Here is a 24,281-nt window from a genome sequence, read left to right as displayed (position 1 = left end):
AATCAGAGATCCCTATCTTAAAGAGTGTCTTTCTTAATAGTACCATTGTGTGTGTGGCCTAGGAAGAAGAGCAACCCAACTATCTAGTTAGAACTTGGGGGCAACGATGATTTCAATAGTCCCTAAATGATGTTCCCAAGCTCTCAGGATGAGAAATGAGAGCAAAACACAGTCTTCCTTCCCTACTCACAAATCATCCCCAACAGAGCCTGATCCTTCCTCCTGAGCAGGCACAGCCAAAGAGCACAAGAAAAGTGCAGGCCTCTCACTGCCAAAAGGAGGCTTCTGTGGATTGACTATGGTCTCAATTTGTCCCCTGATGCTTCATGGACTAGAATATTGGTCCCTAGGATGGGGCATTGAGAGGCCTAGTCAAAGGTAATCACACCCTTTTAAAGGATCAATGCAGATCTCAAGTTCTGATTAGTTCCAGTGAGGACAGGTTTCTATAAAGGAGCCTGGCATTGCCCTGAGTCCCTCTTCAACACATGCTCCTACATTGTGATGACATCCACCTCAAGGCCCTATCCATGCCAAGCAGATTCTGACACCATACTCTTGAACCTCCAGAACTATGAACTAAATAAACCTCCTTCCTTTGCAAATTATCTAGCCTCACCTATTCTATCACAGCAACAAAAGATGGACTAATTACAGAGCCCATCCCTGTCCTTCCATTATAAAGTGGTAAAACACACTGTTGAGTGGCATTCTTACAATTGCCTAAGAATTAATAATTAGGGCCCTTGCCAAAAAATAACCCCTTGATTTAAATGAAGGTGGAAATTGAAAGTATAAATTTGAATTAAGTTTTAATATCCAAGAGAGGACCTGAAAGCTATTGAATCTTACCAAGATGACTCAAGTGGGCAAGGCTAAAAGAAATGACTGGGGAAAAATAAAACTTCTCACCCCTCTATGTTGAGCCTCCTCAATCAGCCAGTTATGGGAGGGCTCAGCTCACTCATTCATTCCTTGAAGCTCCAGATTAGCTGCTCCCTGTCATCACTTCCTTGAGAAACAGAGGCTAAACAAACCCCATGCCGCCCTTTTCTCATCTTCTGAGCAGGAGAGAAAGATAATAAGAGAGGAAGAGGAAAGAAACTCACATTGGATTGACTTAGAGTTTCCCACATGTTATTCCTGTTATCCAGGTAACCCATTCAACAGATGGCAAAACTGAGACTTTCTGAAGCAGTTAAACCCAGCGTTATGAAATTTACAACCAAATTGTCTGACAAAGCCAAACTCCTTCCTCTATGCCACGCACAGGCTCCTGTCTGAACATGAACCACTGTCCTTTCTCCTCTTTATTCTCCCCTAATTCATGTCACTCAAAACAGGCCCTTCCCTGCAGAGCCTGCGTTTTTCCTGAATACTTTCTGGAATATTGGAAATCAAGCCAAACAGCTGAAGTCCTGCTCCTACTTTCTATCCCCCACAGGGAAGATGGCCATGAAGATGCATATTTTTTTCATGAGCCACAACTCTGGCCTCACTGGACAGTGCCTGCATCATTTGAATACATGCCGACAGAAAAAAAAAGATGAAAATCTTCTGTAAAACATGTCACCATGTTTTTACAGGCAAGGCTCCCTGCATTTAGTCAGACAGCCTGAAGGCTGTGGTCCCTAGAAGGAATTTCTTCCAGGATAACTTGGCCAGATTTTATACAGCTCATTTCCTCTCTCAAACTGTCTCCTTCCCAGTCTGCAAAAGGCTCAGCTGACAGGGGAGTCGCATCTTACCCATTCATTTATTCATTCACTCATTCCTTGGGTCAGTATTTGCATGACCCCCAAAGGTACTAATTCCAGTTTAGGCTGAGGAGATGCTGGTAATAGGGTGACACAGAGCTCTCGGGCCACAACATAAGGAAACAACACTCAAATTTCAGAAGCCAGGAAAAGCCTGAGCAGGGAAGGTGGACTGAGACTTAGCACACAGACACGAGTTAACTGGGAAAATGTCTGTGTGTACACTCTCACTGTGCTTTGAGGAGTAATCAGGGTGAGGCATGCAGCTTTTGCTCAAATTCAAACATGGCTTCTACAAAAAAAAAATGGGATAAGAGGAATAGATTTACCCTTCAGCCTGAAACAACAACAAAAAAAACAAAAAAAAGGAAAGAAAAGAGTGGTTTTCAAGATCCTGTGACCTGACTTTGAAGGATGGAGATGGAACGGACAAGGTGCCCTCCTGCCTCGGGAGAGCTCGGTGGCTGTGGTGCAGAAAGGAGAGCCCAGCAGGTGCAGGAAGACCAAGTAACTGGCGTCCTCAAGACGAGTGCAATGAGGACAGAGCAGCACAGAAGAGAGTCCTGGAGATGTGCAGATGGTCCCTGCAGGTACCAAGCAGGATTGATCTGTGCATGTATGTGCAAGGAAACTGTGTGAGGCTTGGGAACAGGGCAATGCCTTAAAGGATTAGAGGGAGCAGCACCCAGGGGGCAAGAATTCGTTCCCGTTCCCAAGATCATACTGGAAATCCACCATCATGACATGTGGGTCACATTTACAGTGGTCTCTGATTTGACCTCCAGGCATGAGATCCCGATGAGCCCTATCAGTCAAGATCTTCCTCTCCATGGACAGCATTCTTGTGCTCTGTGATAGCCCTTATTCTCCTACCTTCACTATTCCCATCTCTGCTATTCCCCTGGGGTGGCCCCTGGGCCCATGGACATGAAGTCCACCTCCCCCTTTTTTATGGTCTGAATGATTTGTCCATCAGCCACCTCACCTCCAAATTTATACAGGAATTTAATTTCAAAGTCATATGTTAATAGTATTAAGAATGTCAGACTTAATCTGATTATGGTCTTTAGAGTGAGGCCTTTGGGATATGGTTAGAATAAGATGAAGTCATTAAGGTAGAGAGCCCCCATGACTGAATCCTCATAGCTTTATAAGCTGAGGGAGAGATGTGATACATTCAGTTGTTTGGAGGCAACGACCAGCAGACTCTGCCAGCATGAATACCAACATCAGATAAATCTCCTAGATTTTGCACCTTCAGAGACATAAATTGAAATAAACCTATTTTCTTTATAAAGTCAGCCTACCTCAAGTAATTTAGTATAGTAATAAACAATGGGCTGTTAACACACTTCCTGGCTGAAACTGCAGTTCCTGTTCCATTCCCATTGCACACTTGATGTTTTATACTTCATTTCTAGGCATTTCACTGAAGGCAGAGTGTCCTTGTGACACCGCCAGCTTTGAATGTTCTCTTCCTCAGCCAGCATACACCAGTATAGCTCTTTTGTTTGGCTCACAGTTTCAGATGACTAGACACCTTCTCTCCTTATGATCTTGGCCCAGACCATCTGAGAAACAGTTGGGTAATAACAGATGTAAAACTGATTGTCAGCACCCAAGATTTTCACTTCACAGTGACCCTGTACAGAATCCCTGAGCCTGGGAAAGCATGTGATTCAGACTCCAATGAGGGTTGACTTCTTCCCTGTAATACACATTGCCCAAAAGTCCATGACAGTTCACAGAAGTTCAGTTCTCCAACTCCTTGGAGACTGCTAGTCATTTCTAATGCCACTGCAACATTGATCTTGGCTTTCTATTAGGCTTTTCCCCCAGCTGACACCAGGGACAGTCCTCTCATTGTCAGTGAAGAACAAGTCTATGGACACTGGTTTGTTTTAAAATCTCTTCTGTTGCAGGGGAAACATAAAAGGCACAAAAAACATTAACTGTAGGAAATCAAAGAAAGTGTGCACATTGGGAAGGAAGAGAAATAAGTGTGTTAAATACTTAACACTTCATTCCTTTCAGTATGTGGTCAGATGTCCCTATTGTCATTTATGCAGTTTCAACAGGTCTCATGAGCTATTAGTGAGATGGGGGTGTGTTGGCTTATGGCTTCCAGTGCCTGACACTGCACCTCCTCTGGTTGAACACGTATTTACCTTGTTGTGTTCTGTTTATTCCAGCTTTCTCATAATTTTAGACCCAGTACTTTCATTTCACTGATTACAGAGATTCCTAATTCTTCTCTCCCCTAAGTGTTCTCTACTTTAGAGACAGTGACCTGCGCATCCTTATGATTCCAACATTGCATTCAAGTGTCTGTGTTCACTTTATCCATCTCTAATACTTGATTTCTATTTCTTCCATAGTTCCCCCCAAGTTCTTACATGTGGTATATTTTAAAAATCCATTTTACTTCTTCAAAAATTTAAGCCCTTGATTAGAGAAATGTGTTCTCAGAGTGTATAACAGTATTTGATTTAGTACACACTCAGAAACACCATTGATATATTCACCTTTTTTCAAAATTATAAAAAAAATTAAGTAATCATTAAATTTCAGTTATCAACATATTTAAACATGGGCTACTGCTACCCTATATTCCCAAATATACACAAACATTTATATGTTATTTATAACAACTCTATTGAGAAATAATTCACAAACCATGAAATACATTAATCTTGCATGAGGAAAACACACTGAACTTACTACCTCTAATAGTTCTGTGTACGTGGATGACTTAGTATTTTCTAAATACAAGATTATTTCATCTGCAATATTTATTGATTTTCTTGCCTAATTACGCTGTAGCTCAGTGTTCAATGAATGCCATAAGAGCAAACATCTTTGTCTTGATTTTCATCTTATTGAAAAAAAAAAGCATACATTATTCCACCATCAAGTATGACATTAGTTATGGGGTTTTTGTAGATGTCTTTATCTGGCTAGAAAGGTTCTTCTACTCCTACTTTCTTTGCTTTTTATCTTGAAAGAGTATTAGATTTTGTCAAACGCCTTTCCTGTGCTATTAATACCACTATGTGTTTTTTCCTTTATTCTGTAGCATAGTATACTACACTGACAGACTTTTGAATATTAAACCAACTTTGCATTCCTGGGATTAATCTCACTTGGTCATGATACATAATCCTTTTTCTATATTTCTATATTTGATTTGCTAGTATTTTTGTCAAATATTCTTGCAACTATATTCATAAGGAATATTAATCTGTAGTTTCCTTACATCTTTTTTTCTGGTTTGGGCATTGGTTATTCTGTCTTCATAGGATGAGATAGGAAGCTTTTCAGCCTCTTCTGCTTTTTTGAAAGATTTTGTGAATGATTGATATTAACTCTTGTTTAAGCATTTGGTAGCCTTCATCAATGAAGCCACCTTTAATATTCCTTCTATTAAAGTAAAAATAAGTTTGCATATTTAAACTTACAAAATGTATAATTCTAAGTGAACTTTAAAAGATTTAATAAGTAAATGCTTAGACACATTTACAGCTTCCTAAAAATCACTGTCAGCCTCTCATTTCTCCATATTAGCATTTTGTAAGATTCAACCTCACAGCTGTGGTTTTAAACTGACAACTCATAATTAAACATTCACCGGCTGGATTTATTATGTGAAAATTCACCTAGTGAAAAAGAAGGAGAAAATTGAGAAGGAAAGGGAAAAAGGGGGCAAATGGGAGAGGAGGAGAGAAAACAAGAAGAAAAAAAAAAGAATCAACTTTCTAGAGGTTACACAGTTAATGAGTACCTGGTTATAAATGAGATCCATGGAAACTCAGGCTGCTCTCATGCTGGGACCACATGGATGCAGTGTCATTTGCTGTGCAGATCTGACTGTGATAGAGCACCAGATGCTGCTCTTCACACTAGAAATAAAGCCCATTTTCCTTCCCACTTACTTGTTTTATACCTGAAAGCCACAGGGGTGTGTTGATTGACTGATGATAGGGATCAAGATCATGTACAAGAAAATGGTACAGGGAAGCATTGAGAGTGATACTTGTGTTAATTATTATTTAACACACCAAACATGCACATGAAAAAAAGATGTTAAATGTGAGAAAAACCTGCAATAGATCTACATGTTCTAAGTGTATTTAGAGATAATCCCACCTTGGAGAGGAAATATAGAGATATTTTGTAAACCCCTTTTCTTCTCTCAAAAAGAAAAGCATTTTGTCTCTATCCCTTAATTTTGTTCTTTTTCTTCGCAACCAGTCAACAGGTTCAAGCCTGGCACACATCTGATTCTGGTAACATAAGTACTATTTGGCACACCTAATGATTTCCATCTTGGACTCTATTGTTTTAAATTTATGAAACTGACACTTCTTATCTGCACTTTCATTTATCCCCCCTTTTCCCTCATTTGTATAAAAGAGGGACAAAATGCCACCCTGTGTTCCAGCAGGTAAATAAAAGTGTTCTCTTTTGTGTCGACGAAGAAGGACGCTGTGGTCAAAACTGACTGCTAACCAGTGGGCAGTACCACCAGCACCAGATGGCAGGTCATTTATCAGCTCATGGGTAAATGTGTATGTTCAATAATGCAAGATTTATTCCCTTTCTTAAATATTTAATCTTACAGAAGTTTTCTGCACTCACTATAAAAATTAAACAATAGAGTTGTAGGAAGGAAGTGTTCATTCTCTCTCTCTCCCCTGTCCCACTACATTCTAAATACCACACCTGAAAATAATCAGTGTAAATTAACTGGTGCGTTTCTTCCCACGTATTTCTCTACACAAACATAACTGTATATAAATATAAAAACTTATTTTATACTTTGTTGTATTACTTTTAATTTTGATTCATACTATCTTACATTTTTTTTTAGCTCATAGCATATGATGGACAGTCTTCTAGACCACTGCATAAGTATCTAGTTAATACCAGTTAATATTTCACACTATAAAAATATTATCCTTTATTTATCCACTCCTCAAAAAGAATCTTCAGATTTGTTCTACGTTTTTTTCTGACACCACATCACATTTTCTTATTATAGAAAAAAAAAGGCCCTTGATTTCTATTAAAAAAACAGCCTAAACTGGTTTTACTGAGTCAAAGTATTTTTGCGTAATTTATAATAACAGGTATCAACTACTACTTTCCCAAAAGTAATAGAAATTCATACTTCCACCTGCAACTTCAAGAAGTACTTGTTTCTTATAATTGTGGGACTGAGGTGGTGTTCATAATTTTTTTAACAATCGCCTATTTAATGAATGAAGAATGAGACCTTATAGTTTTCATCTACATTTACCTGCTTCATTACTGAAATTAAGCATCCCTTCAAATGTTATTTGGCTAATTCTATGAATTGTTTGTTCCCATTATTTCCATTTTTCTTTTGGATTGTTAATCTCCTTCTTACGGTATTGGTTTTCTGTGGCTGCCATAATAAACTCCCAGGCTTGGTATCTCCGACTACACAAACTTATTTTCTTACCATTCTGGAGGTCAGAAGTCCAAACTGTGCCTCCACTGGATGAACATCAAAGTGACTGTGTTCCTTTAAGGAGGCTCTGTCTTCCACTAAGGGGAAAATCTGTTTCCTGAACTCTTCCAGCTTCTAGAGGCCACCCATATTTCTTAATTTGTGGCCCCTTTTCTCCATCTTCAGAGCCAGTAGTGTGAGGACAAGTCTTTCTCCCACTCCCTTCTCTCTGGTTCTCTGAGCTAGGAAAGGTTTGCTCTCCTTTGTTCTTAAGGAGGCATTGAATTGAGCACACCTGGATAATTCAGGATAAATTCTTCATCCCAGGGTCAACTGGTCACATCTGCAAAGCCCTTTTGACAGGTGAAGTAACCTATTTCTAGGTTCAAGGGATCCTGGTGTGAGTATCATTGGGGCTGTGATTCTTTGTACTTTACTGGTCTATGTGTGGAACCACATTTTAAAAAAGAATCTTATCCAAATGTTGGCCACATTCTTCACCTTTATCATTTTTATATGTTAATTATGACAGTTGTTTTCAGTATGATACTTGTTATCTTTAGATTTGCAAAGAACATTCCATTTCACTTTTCTTAAGGCTGAGTAGTTATGAGGCCAACAATAGTTTCCTGAATTTTCTGATTTAACGTATATGTAGTTGCAATAATAATAATATAACTGGAAAGTACCTTGAGAATGGGGCCATTTGGGTAGACTTTGCTGAACCTGAATACCTTGAACTCCATCCAAATCCTTCTGAATTATCCTTCGTAGCAGAAGTGTCCCTGATCCCTCCGTTTTGATATATACATGTCTTCCTGCTTTAAGACCATATAATGAACTTACCCAGGGTCAAGAAGATTCTAATTATAAGAGGACTCTCATTCTCCTTATGACCTAGTCCCCACTACTGCTTGCTTGAAGACCCATAACTAGGTTCAGATCCCAGCATAACTTAGGGATATGAGTATAAATACAACACCCTGAATTATAATATTTCATTAATTTATATCAGCAAGAGCCAGGGGATTATTTATGGAAAAAGATTCTGAGGGAAGTAGACCAGGAAGGAAGGAACATAATTATGATCCCAGATTGATTTATGCATATGAATACTCTAATGAGACATTGTGATTCAATGCATTAAATCTAGGAATTACTCTGGTAGATTGAAAGGCTGGTTACCTTGAAACCTGGACTCAGTGATGGCCTATCTTCAATCAAGAGCAGGTGCTACGACTTGCTTGGAGAAAACAATTGAAAGATTAGGTAGAAATGTTAGAGTGGCTTTATCATGTGTGACCAACTCATAGGTACCATAAATATGTCTCCCAGGAGAGGCAGAGAAACTGTGTGTAATAAGGCATTAAGAAATATTTGCTTAGGAGCATTTGCATCTTTATCAAAGCTCTGTATTGTCTGTCCTCCATGGACCAGGGATGGGATTAGGTGCTACTACTGCCCAAATGGGTTCTGGGACTGTAATGAGGATGAAGAGTTATGGTGATGATTCTTAGACCTCAGGAAACATCAAAATCACCAGGAAGATTTGTTAAACCAGATGGCTGAGCCTCAGTCCAAAGTCTCCCATTCAATAGGCCTGGATGGGCCCTGAGAATTTGTATTTCTAACAAGTTCCTAAGGTGACACTGATGTGGTTGACTCAAGTGCCACAATTTGAAAACAACCGAGTATACTCAAAAGTAATAAATGAAGTAGAGGCACTCAACCACAGATGTAAGGGAGGTGTGTTTGCTACAGTAGATAGCAGGTTTGAATAATTGCATCAGAATGCTTCAATCCATGGAGATATTTGTCTTGGTGTTCCTAGGTCTGAGATAGATTAGCAGAGTAACAAAGTCTTAATTGATCTGTTCAGTTAATCAATAGACATAAAAAACAAAGATTAGAATTAGGTCTTTTGACAAACCACAAAGGACATTCCTGGCCTCTCCCCAGTGTTTGGCTACTTCACAGACATGGAGACATGTTCCTGGAACCAGGAAGATGGGACAGTCTAAGGGGTTCCTAGTGTGGAAGAACCCTAGGACACAGCTACAAGAAGGTACTGTAAATGCCTCCTTCATGTCTCCCAATGTGACCTGTAAAAGCCAGACTGATAATGCATGGAGAAGGGAACTGACCAGACTTGTCAGGGATTTCTGGATACTGACTCAGAGTTGACAACAGTCCCCAAGGACCTAAAATGTCACTGTAGTTTAACAATGAGAGGTGGGGCTTATGGAAGAGGTGATATGTGGAGTTTCTGTCTTCATCCTTTCACATTTGGCTAATGTCCATAAACCTGCTCTAGAAATTTACCCAGCTACTGAATACAAAATGTGTACTTTCAGTTCTTGCCACGTGGAGCTCTGCTGGTTTAAAGCTCACAATTGCTAAGGTAATTTTTTTTTCCATGATATTCAGTGGAAGTTGAAACTCCCACTTGACAGTTTTGTGCTCCACATGCAACTGAACCATCAAGAATTAAAGGGGACTAACTATTTAGGCTGGGTTATCAGATCCTGATTATCAAAGTGAAATAGAATTGCTGCTACCCAAGGGTCAAGGAGGAGAGTGTCTAAAATAATGGATATCATTAAATAAAATGTGTGTGTGTGTGTATCTGCCAACTAAGAATTTTATGCCCAGCAAAAAAGACCTTTATATCCTTCAAAATAAAAACTACTTCTCACATAATCAAAGTATTAAGTGAAGTACATTAGATGAAACAGCAAAGAAAATTCTTTAGGCTGAAGAAAAATATTCTACATGAAATAGTGAAATAGTGAAAAAGAAATGAAAAGCATGAGAAAGAAGATTATAAATACAAGTACACACCGAACCCCCACACACAAACACAGAGAGAGAGAGAAATCTAAATGAGTATTGACTGTATTAAGCAATAATAATGATGATATCATGAGGGGCTTAAAAATATACATGTAATTAAGACACACAAGAAAAATAGTAAAAAGGCAAGAGAGATGTTAACCACTCAGAAGCCCTTGATTTACTGAGATGTGAAAGATAATTTGTTGGAATTTGAAAAGTTAAGGATGCCTACTATAATGTCTAGGGTAACCATTAAAAATATCTGTAAAAGAATATAAAACTATCAAACTAAAAAAGAAGGAATGGAATAAGAATCTATAAGAAAACAGGAAAGAAACAGAACAGATGAGACATATAGGAAGAAAAGCCATTAAAATGATAGATATAAATCTGATTATATAAGTAATTATATTAAAATAAATACTCCAATTAAAAAGTAAAGATTATCATACATATTTAAAAAATCTACTACATGTTTCTTACAAATATACACCCAAAATACAAGGATGTAGAAAGAATAAAAGTAAAAGAAAAGAACCTTTATCCTACAAACACTTTAAAATAAGCTGTACTGCTCTCAGAATATCAGAAAGAATAAATTTTACCATCAACATATTGTAATAACAATATAGAGTATTTCATAATGATAAAATTTTGAGTCAAAAATCAGTAAGATTGAAAAAATCAAAATTTGTATGTCCTTAATGGTATAGCATCAAAATATATAATTCAGTAATTAACAAACCTGAAAGAGAAAAAATAAATGAATACAATTTTAATGTGAAATTTTTGATACACCTTTCTCTGTAGCTGACAAAATTAGTAGAAAAAAATCCAGAAATAAGAGTATTAAACAACATGTTTAGTGACATTACCTAAATGATGTATGCAAGACATGATAGCTCAAAATGCAAAATAGACCATTATTTTCAAATGCACATAGAAAATTTACAAAAATCAACAATTCACTGACACATAAAGCAAATATTAACAATACTTAAGAGATTAAAATCTCACAGAGTATACTCCCAGCCTACAGTGGAAGTAAGCTAGAAATCAGTAGCAAAAAGATAATGATAAAATTCCTAAATGTTTACAAAATAAACAGTATATTTCCATATAGCACATAAATGAAGAAAAAAATTACAATGGAAATTAGAAAATATTTGGAATTGGTAGCAGCATATCAAAATTTATGGTTTTCCATTAAATTATGAAGAGAATATTTACCATTAAATCCACACATGAGAAAAAAAAAAAAAACGAAATGCCAAAAGTCAAGAATCTAAACATCCATCTCAAAAGGTTAGGAAAAGAACTGCAAATTAAACTCAAACAAAGTGGAAGAAAATAATAAAGATGAGGATAGAAATCAATAAAGTGAAAACAAATGTAGAACAGAAAAAAAGACAGAAAGTCAAAGTTCAAAAACACCTTGCTCTTTGAACACACTAATATAACTCACAAATCACTGGGTAAACCATTCATAGAAAAAGGAAGAAAGAAACCACTAACAGGAATGGAAAAGGAGGGTGTAATTACATATATGGAAAGCATTAAAAAACAGAATAAATGGAAGGAATGAACAATTTTTTGCCAATATAGTTAAATTCTTAGAAGAAAAAAATAATGACTTCTAAGAAAACTCATAAAGAAATAGGAATTTGAATTATAACATGCATCTTAAACTGACCCATAGTTGAAAATATTTTTTAAAGAAAACTCCATGCCCAGATGACTCTTTTGGTGAATTCTTCCAAATATTTAAAGAAGAAATAATATAGTCTCATCAAGTTCTCCAGAGAAAAGCAAATAGATATACTTCCCTACTTGTCCTATGCAGCAAGCATAGCCTTTGATTCTGAAAGCTGACAAGATCTGCTTAAGAAAAGAAAATCATAAGTCAATCTGTCTTGAAACATAGAACAAAAATTCCTACAAATTGAACAATCTATAAAAATAATATATCAGCACCTAGATATGTATATTCTAGGAATAGAAGAAACTAACATGGAGAACCAATAATTTATCATATAAACAGAAGAAGGGAGAAAAATCATATGAACATATGAATAGGTAAAGATAAGTCACTGGATAAATTCAATATATGTTATGGTAAAATCAACAAATTAAGATTACAAAAGATCTTCCTAATCTATTAAATTCTAGGTAAAAAAAATTTTTAAAAAAATCACTTTCACAGTGAAATCCTAAAAGCATTACCTTTCAATTTGAAATTGAGACAAAAATACTTGCTCTCACCACTTCTATTTAACATAATTCTAGATATCCCAATCAGTAAAATTTGAGCAAGAACAATAAATAAAAGACTTAGGAATTGGGAAATAAGATGTGAAATAATCATAGCAGATTACTGCACAGATATGTAGGATCCAATAGAAAACATATCAATCTACAGACACACTATTAAAATTAGTAACTGCACTTAGCAAAATCACTAGATTAAAAAGGCAAACAGAATAGCAGTGGTAGCTTAACATTTCAATAAATGAGTAGAGAATCAAATTTTCTTTATAATTTTTACTATAAAAATTTGTACAATCTTTATTGTACATATTTATGGAGTGATAATTTGATTTATGTATACAGTATGTAATGATCAAATCAGGGTGGTTAACATTTCCATTACCTTAAAATATTTATGGAGTACATTGTGATATTTCAATCAGTACACAATATATATTGGCTAAATCAGGGTAATTAACATTTCCATCTCCTTATCATTGTGTAGAAACCTTGAAGTTTGCATAGAATCCTTAAAGCTCCTCTCTCCTAGTTATTCATAAGGTATATAGCAAATTATCATGAATTCAGTCTCCCCTACCCCTTCTATTCTGTACAACACTAGAACATATTAGTTCTAACTGTGTTTCGGTACCCATTATAACTTCAACTTCTCTTCGTCACCGTTCCAAGTCACTGGCAATGACCATTATACATTAATATCCACATATGAGAGAGAACATGCAGAAATTTTTTCCCTGTGTCTGGCTTTTTTCACCTAATATAATATACTGAAGTTACATCCATTTTGCTGCAAGGTATAGGATATCATCATTTTTATGACTGAATAATATTCCATTGTGTATTTTATCACTGTTTTTTGTCCATGGGCATGTAGGCTGGTTTTCTATCTTAGATACTATGAATACTACAGCAATAAATATGGGTGTACAAGTGTCTTCTTGATATACTGATATAATTTCCTTTAGGTGTTTACCCAGAAGTTAGATGCATTTACTTTTAGCTCTTGAGTAATCCCCTTACTGTTCTCCATAATAGTAGTACTAATTTACATTTCTACCAACAGTGTATGATCCAATATGTATGATATGTAGGATACATGTGCCTTTTCTGCAAATCCTCATTAGCATTTGTTATTTTTGATATTTTTGATAATAGCTAGAGAATGAAAGTATAAAATATTATAATTATTTCCGGTAGTAGTATAAAACAAAAAGAGGATAAGTCTAATAAGGAAAATACAAGAGCCCCATATATAAAACCATAAAGCACAGTATTAACTAGATGAAGATAATATAAACAAGCATAGGAACATATCATATTCATGAACTAGAATACAGTGTTGTACCCATGTTAAATTCTCATCAAATTGATCTATAGATTCAATGCAGTTCCTGTCAAAATAGCAGTTGGGCTTCCAATTCAGGATGGAAATCGGTATGTTGATTTTTAAAAACGTAGATAGCAATGCGAAGGTGTGAAGAAAAGTGAAGATCTTCTTGATGACTTTATAAAAGTCTTAGGAAGATCTAAAAAGAAGAGGACCAGGGTGAGACAAAATGAGCTAGTAAATATCAGGACTTAGAAACCCCGAAATAATTAAAGTAGAATTAAACCAGTGAAATAAAATATCAAGTCCATAAACAGACCCATAGGATATGACTGTGTGGTTTACAACAAAGACAATATTGTACATCAGGGGAGAAAATGATGGTCTTTGGAATGTAGAGCAAGATGGTAGTTGAGTAAGAGCCTCCAGCTATCATCTCCCTACAGACTCATGAAGTTGAACAGCGATTCATGCACCAAACTACCTTCACAAGATCTAAAGAAACCAGGTGAGAGACCATAGTAATAATAAACAATAATGCATTACAGAAAGCAGGAAGGAAGAGTTGCCTTGTCACCCCCACAGGAGAGAGATCTCCTGCTTGAGGTAGGAAGAAGGAATCATATCCAAGCCTTAGACTTGAAACCCTGTACCAGGCCCACCATGAGCAGAGCCCCCTGCCTTCAGCCAATACCCACAGACTAAGCTACTGAAACTGCATTAACCAGGTAGCAAAGAGACTGCCTCCACCATCCCTCCCTCAATCTTGGGTGTAGCAATCAAGGGAGCGGGACTCTACCTACTGGAGAGCAGGGCATGAAAGTTAGCAGAGGACTTTGCCCTGGAGCTCAGTGTCAGGTCCGCCTTAGTGAGATCCAGCACCAGGCAGAAACCAAAGGGCCTGAACTTGCAGACAGAGCCCTTAGACCTGCCCCAGCATCAAGCATGCCACTGGGACAGACTCAAGTTTCAGCCTGCTTCATTGCCAGCTTTGGTATGGGCCTGGGACTGCTCAGATCCCTATGGCCATGGGATTCAAATAAGACAGAGCTTAGTGTCAGATGAGGTGGCCAAGGGACTATCTCCACTATTTCACCCAACCTTGAAAACACAGCTATCTCTGGGCCAGTGCCCACAGATGGAACTTCTAGGACAGATCTGGCAGCAGAGACCTGGGTCCTCCAGGTTGAACCCATGTTTTGGCCTGCATCACCATTAGCTGTGGAATGGACCTGGGTGCACCTGTAAAACCGTACACATCCTTGTGATTATGAGACTCAGGCAAAACCCAGCTTAATATCAACTCTGGTGGCCAAGAGTCTGTTCAACAAACACTACCTCAACTTCACTCTCTCTCTCTCTCTCTCTCTCTCTCTCTCTCTCTCTCTCTCTCTCTCTCTCTCTCTCTCTCTCCCCTCCCCCTTTCTTTCTTTATTGGAAATTGCAACCAGGAACACTTTAACACTGAGCTACATCCCTCACCCTTTATATTCATGAGACAGGGTCTTTGGCTGGCCTCTAACTTATGATCCTCCTGCCTTGGCCTTGTCTGGCTAGAGATTTTTATTAGTGTAGTTTCTCTCTTTGTTATTGTTGTTGTTTCTTTTCTTATCTTTATCGTTATGCTATTTTTCTATCTCTTCAAAACAACTTGTTATAATCAAAATATGTTCTGTGAGTTTCACAGTAGCCACAAAGCAAAATCCATAATAGAAAAACACAAAATAATAAGCAAGGAATCAAAGCATACTACTAGAGTAAATCACTTAACCATGAAGGAATACTATAAAAAAAAAAGAAGGGAGAAAGGAGCTCTAATAAAAATAGAAAACCAGTTATATGATGGATGTAGAAAGACTTGATCTATCAATAGTCACCTTCAATGTAAACAGTTAGAAATCTTCAATTAAAAGACACAGAGTAGTTGAATGGATTTTTAAAAAGCAGGACTCAGCTATATGTTGCTTTTAAGAAACTCACTTCTCCTCTGAGAACACATATGCACTAAAAGTGAAGGGATGCAATTTGACATTCCATACAAATGAATCCAAGAATGCAGAAGTAGCCATATTTATAGTAGATAGGATAGACTTTAAGTCAAAAGCAGCAAGGAAGGCCATTATATAATGATAAAGGGATCAATTCAGCAAGAGTAAATAACAATTATAAAAATATATGCACCCAATATTGAAGCAACTATATACATAAAGCATATGTTAATAGACTTCAAGGGGGAGAGAGATTCCAATACAGTAATAATAGCAGATGATCTTTAATAATCTGGATGATCTTTTAAATTTTAAATTGCACCCTAGGCCAAATGAACCTAATAGACATCTATAGAACATCCCATCCAACAACTGTAGAATATACATTATTCCCAACAGCATATGGATAAAACATATGATAGACCAAAATTAGGTAAATAAATGACACAGCAAAGAGAAGATGCCCATATGTAAACTCACCAGTGCCACACGTCTATCTAGTATAATGTTAAAAGTGTGTTATCTCTCCCTAAAAAGGTAGACCCACGGCCCATTAATGATTGTATCCATGTTTGGGAGTTATTTATTCTTCATGTCATTTATTCACAATCCCATTTTGCTCTTCTGGGTCACCAAAAGTCTAAGATTAACAACAACTAATACATATTACAAAATAAGTAAGAAGAGAGGGGAATTTATATATAAAAATAAATTCATATGACATTAAGGAAGACTGTGTATAGACACCACAGACCTCATTTCTGCAACTGGATATGAAGCCATATTTAACTAGTCTTTTAGTGTTCACTGTGTAGAGAATCCACCAATCTGGGAAAGGCTAGGTTTATAGCAAGGTTTATACCTATTGGAAAAGAAATCTCCAGTTAATTGGGATAGTAGGAGACTGAACAGGTAGGATGTGGGAGATCAGTCCTACCTGCTGCTGACAGCTGCCCCAGGCATGCAAGACTTCCAGGGCCAGCCCCTTCTGTCCAAGGCCTACGAATCTGGTAGCACCTATCAGCATGGGATGTGCCCTGGTGACCACATATGAGTGTATGTGACCACTCTGCAAAGAAGAAAATGGGTCTGCTTGGTCTATTCCCAGAACTCAATGCAATGCTTGATTCAAAGTCAGAAGGAAGGTGAGGTTTGGGCCTAGAGCATAAATCTGGCACCGTATAAGCCACATGTAAAGACACTCTGTGACTCTTGTTAGTGCTGTGATCATCTACAAACTTCTTAACGTCTCTGAGCCTCAGTTCTTTATAAAATGAGAATTAAAATGGCAACCCATTTAAAGAACTGCTCTCATGATTAAGTGAGCTAAGGCACACTAGTGTTCAGCATGGTTCTGGAACATGGTAAATGTCCAACATATTCAGCTAATATTATTTCTTTTTACTACAGTGAGCACACACTAAATGTGTTTTTAATGAGTAAGCGCACCTACAACCAGGGAGCCTGGGGTCTCTAGCTCAGCCTGAGTGCTGGGATCTGTCCCTAGCCTCTGCAAATTGTGTTTTATTCCTGATAGGAGGACTGGGGTTAAAGAGGTATCCAGCCCATCTATTGCCTTGAGCCCAAGTTACCTCCTCCAACCTTCTGTATGTCCCATTCTTGGCAGCAAAATTGATGCTGAGATGCTCTAAGCATGCCCTCAGGAACAGGGGACTTCCAATGACCCTAATCCCCCCACCAACCAGAGACACACTGCTGTCAGGGCCCTGCCTCACTTTCAGGTTTCCTTGCCCCAGCCCTGGATGAGTTGTAGATGCCAGACAGAATGCCACCATCAGCCCCAGTTCCCTATGGATAGAGTGGTGGCCTCAGTCAACTGGCCTTCCTTATATCAGTATCAGTACACCTGAGACTAAGACCACACCAGGGAAGAAAATAGACTGATATCACTGACAGTCAGTTTGCTAAAGCCAATGTGCAGATGATTGAATCACCAGATGATGGGAAATTAATTTTCATTTTAGTTTTGTCATCACTTTATTACAGTCATTTAACAACAGGGCAACCTGCCCGGGTCAACTGAACATAACATCCTTGTGTATCTCAATGTTCAAAGGTGAAGAGCTTCTTAAAACATAATTGCGAACCTTGGGCTTTCTCTTAAAAGCAGCTTCCTACCTTCTTTATTTTAAGGCCGTGTGTCTCTCTCTTAGCTTCTGAGTCAACTTTTACAGGTGCTTCTTGTTCTGACAGTAAAATAGCAACAGCCACCCTTTCTAAACACAGCTGAGAAGTTGACAGTCCTCAGTGAATTGGCTAGTCAGTGATCTGATGATTCAGCAAATTGATTTCCAACAAATTAACTCCTGGTGAATTGACTTTTAGCAAATTAGCCATTCAACAAATTAGTTTTCATTGAATTGACCTAGATCCATGGGCAATCAAGTTTCCTGGGTAATATTTTAGAATAGAATACCAACTGGGAGAAGAGTCACATTTTTCTTGTACTCAAAGAGAACTAGGACTCACCAGCTCTTAATCAGTTTGCACATCCATATGCAAATGCACATGTATACACACACACACACACATTCACACACACTTTTACAAAGTGTGCAGCTCCTGTGTTAACAGGTGTCAAATCTATTTGTAATGACCCACAAGTACTCAATAGAGAGGAGGTAAAAAGATGGAATGAGGCCACTTGGCAACTTGCCACATAGAAACAAGAGATCAGATCGCGGAGGCCTGGCTAGACTCAAGAATTGGTTTCTGGAGGAAAAAAGAAGAAAAAAATGGATTTAGTTGAGAATTCAGTTCAGTGGCTTCACACTGGAGGTCTGACGCTGATGATCACAGCAGCCAGCATACACTGGGAACTTGCCAAGCACAAGACAGCAGCCTAAGTACACTCGTCTCTCCATATCCCCCAGCGATGCCAAAGTCTGAGAAAGTTCAAGTCCCTTATGTACCAGCATTACATTTGCATTAAGCTACACCTCATTTCCGTATACTTTACATCATCTCTAGACGACTGATAATACCTAATACAATGTAAATGCTGTGCTAGTTATTATGTTCTATTGTTTAGGGATTAATGACAAAATCTATACATGTTTTTCAGAAGCATTTTTTTTCCAAATATTTTCTATTTGCTGTTGTTTGAACCCATGGATGCAGAACCCGTGGATACCGAAGACTGACTGTACTGTTGTTATCCCCACAACACAGAAGAGAAAAACAAAGAGCAGAGAAGCAAAGTAACTTACTCAGTGTCACTCAGCTAATGAATGGTGGAGTCAGCATTTAAGTCCCAATCCCAATGCTTCTCTGAAGATGGACAAAACTTAATCTCAGCTCAACTGAAAGGTTAGAAAAAAATGGTGTCAGAACCAGAATTCAACAGAGCAGAAGAAAACCAGAGCCCAGGAGTAGGAATAGGAAATCAGAAGGGAGAGAGGACAGAGAGGAGATGAGGCTGAAAAGTCCTGAGTTCCTGTTCTATAGACTTTCCCTTATGGTCCTGAGACTTGGGCAAGATCCTTGTTGCATGAAGGAAACTGAAAGCCAGTGTTTCCTTAGCTAAAAAGGCCCCATAGCTAGAAAGTGGTGGAGCCAGGCTTAGCTTTCAGGTAGGTCAGACTGTAAACCCACAACATTGGGGGCTCAAAGTTGGGGCTGAGCAAGCTGAGAACAGAAAACAGAGGAAAGGAAGATTTTCTTCATCTAAGGTAGGCCCAGCCTGGCTCTAACAGGAGAGAGATCTCCTTTCCCACAGGCAACATTTGAGGAAAACCCAGTTGCTTGAGCCTTGGAAGTACTTCCCAAGGAGTGGAAGAATGTTCTAGAGACAGACCCTGCCATCTGTAGACCACCAGGGCCTTGCAGCCCTTTAATAAACCCCCTCCCAGCTGTCAAACACAGCCCACTGAGGCATTTAATTTGGTAGAGCAAACATTGGTGATCAGTTAGAATGCTTATCAAATGTCAATTAGTACTCTGCCTTAATTGATGCCTAATTAACATACCACTGCATGTCGTTGGCTGCCAATTAAATGCCTAAACGGTCCTTTCTATTTTATTGTACCAACAAGACAGTAATTGTACGTTTCTCAGTTCAGTAGCTTTGGAGTTAATTTTATTGTGAGCCTTTGGAATATGGAAACCTAGAGAGAACGCTCAGGCAGATATTTAGTTGATGTGCTGCTTTGATATTTCAAAAGTCTACCTTATGTTCAATGCCTTCCTGAGAAATCATTTCTGGAAAGGTCAAATCCATGAGGTGTGGGTGCCACACTCAGGTAAGCATGGGGGACAGGGAGGAGCTGCCCTGACTGGGTATCCCTGGGAGAGGCTTGCTAATTTGTCACAGATATGAGCCAAAGATGTTGCTGTGGTTTAGATATAGTTTTCACATCCCTTAAAGGTTTACCTGCTGGAAGCTTCTAGTATTGGAAGGGAGTGGGACCTTTAAAAGGTGGAGCCTAATGGAAGGCTATTAGGTCTTTGGGAACGCCTGGCCTTCCTGTCTTACCATCTCTTTAGCACTGACTTCTGCCATTGTGGTATCATCCACCATGAAGCCCTCAGCAGAGACCAAGCCATAGGGCTGCCCAATCTTGGAATTTCCGCCTCCAAAATCATGACAGACCCAGCCGCCAGTATTTTGTTATAGGAACTAAAACTGGACTAATAACTTCTGTATACTGGACTTTAAGTTATTTCTTCACTGCTGGCTGAGACATCTTAGCTCAAAATCCCATCAGCACCAAACTCAAATTTTTACATATCCAGTTTTTTCTAAAATAGCTCAGATAAGCAAAGTATTTTTGCCATTTGGAGACAGCTTGCTTTGCTCCCCGCCCCCCATATACACATCCCTCATCCTACAGCTGTTACCCTTTGATAAGATAGAGCCTCACCGTACAAGGTTTGAAGCCACTGAGCCCTTCAGAGCTGTGGCCTCACAGACCCCCCTCACACTGCTGAGTGACCTTGCACAGATATGCAGCTCCCCAACACATACACAAAGTTTCTCTCGGGCTTCTCTCCTTCTGAATAGTGGCCCAGTCAGTCCAGTGGCTTCCATTGCAGATTGCTGGGAGTAAATCCTCCCCCCACACACACACTCCAGCCTGGCTCCAGAAAACTTAAAGCGTTGCTGGCCATGTCGTTTTTTTTGATCAGCCCCTAAATTCCCTGCAAGAATGCACCTTCCCTGCCAGAAAGTGTAGGTGTGGGCCTCAGGATAACATCTATCCTGAGCAGTGGACTTTTGTGTCAGGCCCAGTGACAGGGCACCAAGCCCTCCCCAGCTTCATGGAAGGGAGATGGACCCTAATGAAACATGGACCCCTTTGTGAAGAGGGCTGGTGCCACAGGGCATCCTGGCGCCATGGGACTTGGAAATGCCTTCTGGAAAGCCTCCCTGGGGACCTGTGACTAATTCTTGTTCATGGAATGAGGCTAAGATCTTCCGGCTCTTATTTTCCAAATATTTTATCAGAGGTTGCCAGCACCCTCAATTGGATAATCATTTTTCCACTGTTTTGAAATGCCATTTTTATTATGCACTAAATTCTTGTATTACTTGGGTCTGTTTCTGCAATTGAATATTGTGATATACCTATTCCTTCAAATATTGTCCCTTTTAAGTAAGTTTTAATATCTAAAGTGAGTTTGATATCTGGATATTTTTTACATCAGGGTTTGTTTGACTGTTCTTCTGAATAGATTATTTCAGGGAAAGTTTAGGAATCATTTGATTAAATGCTTAAAAACATAAAACATGACCCTGCGAGGATCTTAGTTGAGCTGGAACGTTATTTATAGATAAACTCAAGATGTACTGCCATCTTGACAGTGGTGACCATCTGGGTCTTTTTATGCATTTTTGGATGAGTCATTACTAAGGCCTCCCAGGTGCCAGGTACTTTGTAGGCACTGGGACACTAGGCACCATCAGCCATGATTCCTGCCCTCTCAAAGCTCATTTTAAACTTTATTTAAAGAACCATTCACACACTGGTGAGAGTTGAATTCCGGCCTCCAGGCGCTGCAGGTGGAGCTTGGAAAGTAAGGAAATGCGCTCAACTCCGTTTGGCCCTGCTCCCAGGGTGAACGTAGGGAAAGAGCTGTCCACCCATGGTCCCTGCAGAGCCCTCAGGAGCTGCATGTGTGTTCAAATGGAGAGAGCCAGAGCCTGGGAGTCTGTTTAACAACTCAGAACAGAAGCAAGATAGGAAGAAATTGGAAATAAAAATATCTACATCTAAGTCCTGAGGATCCTTGCCAAAGGGTTCACTTGGTCAGGAGACTGAGAACCCAGTTTGTCACGGAAGTGATCAGATTCCTCACTGCCTCCCAATCTCCTTCAGTCATCACTGTGGACACCAAGGTCAGCCAGGCCCCGGGGATCTTTGTGTAGCTTAGAGAAGCCACTGGGTTCAGCAGCCTGCACCCACCTTGTCCTGTCCCTGGGATCAGCTGCCCCTGTTCAGCCTCTTCCCTGGCTCCTCCTGCCCCATCCACCACTCAACAGAGACTTTGTTTAAATCCATCAAATCCCAAGTTTTTAACTCTGCAAATATTTCAATGGATTGACATGGGTGCATTAATACAGATTGGAAATTATAACATAGAGTATATATAAATATTAGACATTAGATATTACTTAACATAATTATAGATATCAGTATAGATATTAGTTAACACTAATTAGTTAATGTTAGTTAGATGTTAGTTATCACTATTATATTACAATTATATTAATTATCACCATACCATATATATTATATACCATATTTGAGGTTTTATAGGTATTCCATGTCTGGACAATGGAATAAAAGTTAAAGTACAGCCTCTGACTCTTGGATCAAAACTCTTCTCAGGGCCTCTATTTCCTCCTTCCTGCCCTACAGGTCATCAGCACCTGTCTGCTACTCCCTAGGCCCTGGGTTCTAGGCAGACCCTCCTCCTAAGCAACCCCTGTACTCCTGCAGCTGCTCACAGGACACGGGTCAGCTTCCCTGGCTCCTCTGCTCATCTCTCTCAGTCTTCCTTCCCAGCAAACATTCAAGGGCTCACCTGTGTCTCCACCAAAGTACATGCAGGTGAAAAAGCAGACCCACCTTGTAAATGGACTCCTAAGTCACTGGTAAAACACAAATAAAATAAAGTATCATTTTCTTCTCATCAAATCGACTAAAATGTTTACATCTTCTAATAATAGATGTTGGTAAGATTGGTAGGCAGCCCAGAACTGGTCTCTCAGCAGGGACATCAATAGTAGGACAAACCCTGGAGAGGACACAGGTGACATTCCACCCCACATGCATCCTCCAGCAACAGAAGCAGACAAGAATGTTCACTGTAGCATGCTGGTAATATGCTGAAACCAGAAACCCATCCACCCCACAGGGGGAAATGGTAAGGGAACTGTGGTTCATTTGTACGCTCAAAAGCTCTCCTGCTATAGTTTGGATTTGAAATTCCCCCCCATAGGCTCTTGTATTAAAGGCTTGGTCTTCAGCTTAGCACTATTTGGAGATGGTGGAGACTTTAAGAGGTGAAGCCTAGGGGAGGTCTTTAGGTCATTGGGGATTTGCCCACAAAGGGGATTGTGGGACCCTCCTCTCTGCCACTCTCATTCATTTGCCCTGGGGTAAGTTGTTTTGCTCTGCCATGTGCTTCTCCCCTAGGATGTTCTCCATCCTCACAAGCCCAAATCAACAGGGCCATTTGGCTGTGGACTGAAACCTCCAAAACCATAATCCAAAATAAACTTTTCCTTTTCATAAGTTTATTATTTCAGCTATTTCATTACAGTAACAGAAAGCTGATTAACACAATTCCTCTGTGGTACAAATAAACAAACTATTTATACATATCAACACATATAATTCTCAAGAGTGTACAGCTGAGTAGAGATTCAATCCAATTTCAGAAGCTTGAGAAAGGGAAGGAGAATTTGGGGCTTTCAAAGTATTTTCTAACATTTCATTTCTTTAAAGAACAAGACAAAGGTAAAACAAATGTGGCAAGCTGCTATTATCCATTGAATCTGGATGGAGATCATCTATTTGTTATTTTCATGATTTTCCAAGGTTTGAAATGTTTCGTAATAAAAATTTTAAAGAATGTTGTAAAACACAATCCTTATGAGCTTCCAGCCTCCTAGAAACAGAAGACAATGTGATAAAGAAGAAGCCACACAGTGAGCCAAGGCATAGACAGACAAACACCTGCAAGAACTCTGGGGAAGCAATACAAAAGGCAGACACAATTTGGGTCCTGAGGGATATGTAGGAGTTTTCTAGCTGGAGGGATAAGGCCAGGCACCTCAGGATGACACAGGTATATGGTGCAAAGGTGGGAAAGGCATGATGTTTGGGGGACCTGGATGGAGCAGTAAGGACCTTCACCTCATCCTAGGGGGAGGGCAAGCCAATGCAATATTCAAAGACGAGTGCTATGATAAATTTCTATGTTCCTCATTTGTTAAAATACAGTGCTGCAGGAGGGGAAGAAGTAAAAATGGGGGCCCCAAATAGATGAGTACAGTTCAGGGCACTTCCAGCAATGTCTCGCCGAGAAACACCCTCTGGGAACCATGTGATTCAGGTGTTATCCTCAGCATAGTGTGGCCAGTCAGACGAGTTTTGCATTGTGAC

This window comes from Marmota monax, unplaced genomic scaffold (genome assembly GCF_021218885.2).
Source record: "Marmota monax isolate L192 unplaced genomic scaffold, Marmota_monax_Labrador192_F-V1.1 WCK01_AAM20220418_F8-fsc00004, whole genome shotgun sequence".
In the NCBI taxonomy this organism is placed as follows: domain Eukaryota; kingdom Metazoa; phylum Chordata; class Mammalia; order Rodentia; family Sciuridae; genus Marmota; species Marmota monax.
The sequence above is the reverse complement of the archived record's forward strand: the minus strand, read 5'-3'. Positions refer to the sequence as shown.